The 3,577-nt window shown below is 49.3% G+C and overlaps 1 protein-coding gene across 2 annotated transcripts in view; it reads left to right on the top strand.

The window, feature by feature from the left end:
* Naaa (N-acylethanolamine acid amidase) overlaps positions 1-3,394 on the top strand; it is a gene marked incomplete at its 5' end in the record, with an annotated part of 44,049 nt that extends 40,655 nt beyond the window's left edge. For both annotated transcript variants that reach the window (XR_001234753.1, XM_013516248.1), the window contains 1 exon segment: positions 1,226-3,394.
* Positions 3,395-3,577: the final 183 nt, after the last annotated feature.

Genomic DNA, 3,577 nt, shown 5'->3' with positions numbered 1-3,577 from the left:
TTGCACTCGTGTGACAGTCCTGGTCTAGTGGGCCTATGTCTCCAGGCAGTTCAGGGTACAGACAAAACCCAGACACAAACTGCAGGGTTGACGGTTTGTGAAGCACCTGATTCTGTGTCTCCAGTCAGTTCAGGACACATACAGGAACCAGATGCCAGCTCTGTGGCTAGCAATCACAGACTGCCAGTGCCTTTAACCCCCTAGGGGGTCCGGGTGAAAGTAAAGCACGGACTTGAACTGCTGGACCAGCAGCTGTTGGAGCACTCGCTCACTTGGTGCAGTGCATGCATGGGGAGGGGCTACATGCACCCCCCGCAGCCAGAGAAGTCCCTAGGGCTTCTGAGTGAGGACCTCCTGTCTGGCACAGGTGCCTGGAGGGCAGAGAGTCAGTCTGTAATGGCAGCGGGGTCCTGGGTCACCTACTCTGCCCTCAAGAAATAGATCAGAAATACCTGGCTCTCTTCACGAGTTTCAGCTGGGAACCGTGGCGGTGTGAGTAAAGCACGGACTCTAACCATGGGACCATCAGCTCTTGGAGCACTCGCTCACTTGGCACAGGGCAGGCTCATAGAGGGGCTACTCGCGCCTCCTCCAGCCAGAGAAGTCTCTGTGTCTTCTGAGTGAGGCCCTCCTGTCTGCCGTGGGTGCCTGGAGGGCAGATACTCAGTGTGTAAAGGCAGTGGGGTCCTGGGTCACCCGCTCTGACCCCAGGAAGTACATGGGACATACCTGGCTCTCTCCGTGACTTTCAGCTGGGAACCATGGTGGTGGAAGTAAAGCATGGACTTGAACCGCGGGATCAGCAGCTCTTTGAGCACTTGCTCATTCAGCGCAGGGTGCGTGCCTTGTCCTTTAAATTGTACTGGAATATGCTTTTCAAGCCAGATAAAGTGTAATCCTCACCTGTCTTTTTCTTCCTTCATGAGTTTTGAGTAATTTTCATACTTTGTTTACTTATTATAGCCCCTTACTTTGGAATTTGACCTCTAATCAGAGTGTATGTGTTTAAAATTACATCTGCTTCCCATTATAGGTCCTAAGTTTTGTTCTTATCCCCGTGAAATGTGCTGTTCATTGCAAAGAAATCTACTCATCACAGTGTAGTTTAAAACAGTTGTTTTAAATGCATTGTTATATAATGTGTACAGTCTCACTTACTGGAACTATCAACTTAATATTGCTTTTTCTTCTACAAGAAAGCAACAACTCTTTACATGTTTTCCAGGAATGACAGGGTTTGTATTCCAGTGTCACAAAGAAACACCAGAGACCTCCTTGGGATGACCTCCTGTGACCTGAAGACATTCAGCAGAGGACCTGTATTAAGTTTTCATAGCATCTGATATGGAGTAAAAGTACTGGGCTTTCTGTTTGGTCAAAAATCAGTTGAGAGAGAAATTCTATCAAATATCAGGCATGTACAAGAACTTTTTGAAAGGTCTTCATAATTCCTGTAGAGTCGCTGTGGCGCCACCTACTGGAGACTATATGCCATGGCCAATATGGCACTGGCCCTTAGAGGCCATGTGCTATGCCCCACCCTTGTTCCTGGGGTCAAATTATGACTTCCTACTCCCCTTTATGTAATATCCTGTTTCATTTTCCCATGCTCCCACCCAGTGCTAGCCTGCCAGGTCAGCTAGCATACCCTCTAAACCCTGCCTCTAGCCTGACCATATATAACCATTGTCCCCATGACCCAGCCCCCGGAAGATTCTCTTTCTCAGTCAATCTTCTCTGTGCCCTCTGTAGTGAAAGTGTTTTATTGTTTTATTACTCTCTGTGCCACTGGCCGACACCTTTTATTATTGGTGCCCTTTTGACTTGGATTGTGAGTTTCATGGGGCCTCCCTCCAGGAGGGGACTTTCCCTCCCTTGATCTGAGGCTCCCTGCCCCCCGCCAGAGTCCTGCCTTTTTCTTTGTCTGGAAACTTGCTGTTGCCATCCTGCATGCAACACTGGCTAGCTCCAATTCTCACAGGTGAGCCTCCTTTCCTACCAGGAGTCTTGTCTCCCTTATCTCGACGTCCATAAATCACAGGCCTGTGTCAAGACTCCTTTCCGGGACTAGTGTGTCCCTTCCATCCTACAGGACTCCCTTCTTCTCGGTGATGACTGGGAGGGTAGATTTGGGCACTTTCTCCTCTCTTGTATCTCTGAAAGGGTGACGACTCTCTCAGGGGTTACGAGACCAGCTGCTCTAGCCTCCAGCTCACCTTTGATCTGGTCATAAAATGGGAAAGATTTATTCCCATCCTCCCAGAACACATCCCACTCGGTTGTCTCCTGTCCAGCTTAACTGCTTTGAGACTCGGAGACCCGCTCACACCAAAACAATTAATCTTTTATGGCCAGACGGTCTGGCCTCGCTACAAACTAGACAATGAGAGCCACTGGCCTGCAGATGGCACTCTTGATCTTACTATTCTTAGAGATCTAGATAACTTCTACTATTGCAACAGCAAGTAAAAGGAATTATGCTTTTATTGTTCTTAGGGCACGTTCTTCTCTCCTCTAGGCATGTGGGACTGCCCAACTCTGTTTGGCCCATTCCACACCATAAGAATCCCCTCCTAAAGCCTTTCCTGACCCTCTCCATGATGTTTCTCCTGTCTTCACTCCCCATCCAACCTATCTTCAATCTCCACAAGCTGACTCTTCACCCTCTCCCTTCCAGCCTGATCCTAATCAGCCAGATGGCCAAACCCCCTCACCCCAGCCAGCTCAGCCAGCAGCCCAGTCCCCTTCTCTCCACCCTCCTTTACCCATTTCTAGCCCTCTCCATCTCCCAAACCTACTATTTGCCTGGCCCCCACTTTCCAGGCACCACCCTCCCATCCAACTCCTTCTCCCCCACCTGCCCTTACCCCACCCTCGGCCCCACACCCTCGGCCCCACACTCGTCCCATTCTCCTCCTCCACAGTCTCCACCCTCTACAGACACAGCATCTATTTCATCTCAAGGCTCCTCTTCTCCAGCTTCTCCCCTCCCCCACTGCCCCATCGCCTTCCTCTCCTCCCACCCACCACACCTGATCTAAGGAGACACATGGTAAGAGGCCACAAGAGGGTAGCCTTCAGCCACATGGTCACTGGTGGCCATCTTGCTGCAAGCCTCATGACTGCTATATGCCGTAAGCCGTGAGTCACATGGTCACCAGCAGCCATCTTGCCTCAGGTCACATGACCACCCTCTGCCATCTTGCCCTAGCCCCTTGTGCCCCCACTCCCCAACTCCACTTACCCTTCACCACCTCCTATTTCATCTCAACCTCAATTTATATGCCCCCTTCGGGAACAGGCTGGCCCCTGAAGGGCTAATTTATATCCATGTACCTTTTACCCTCTCCGACCTTTTGTAGATTTCTAATAAATTGGAGTCTTTTACAGCTGATCTCCACAGATATGTTTCAAAACTAGAGTTTGTCACCACCTCTTATGATTTACATTATAAAGATCTTTTTACCATCCTTAACTCCACTCTTTCTCCTCAGCAAAAAAAGGAGTTATAACAAGCAGTTTCATGTTAGCGTTAAACACCAAGCTAATCCAGATTATTCTGGTTTTTCTTTTTTTT

This window comes from Chinchilla lanigera, unplaced genomic scaffold (genome assembly GCF_000276665.1).
Source record: "Chinchilla lanigera isolate Chin_1 unplaced genomic scaffold, ChiLan1.0 scaffold00032, whole genome shotgun sequence".
NCBI lineage: Eukaryota > Metazoa > Chordata > Mammalia > Rodentia > Chinchillidae > Chinchilla > Chinchilla lanigera.
The sequence above is the reverse complement of the archived record's forward strand: the minus strand, read 5'-3'. Positions and strand labels throughout refer to the sequence as shown.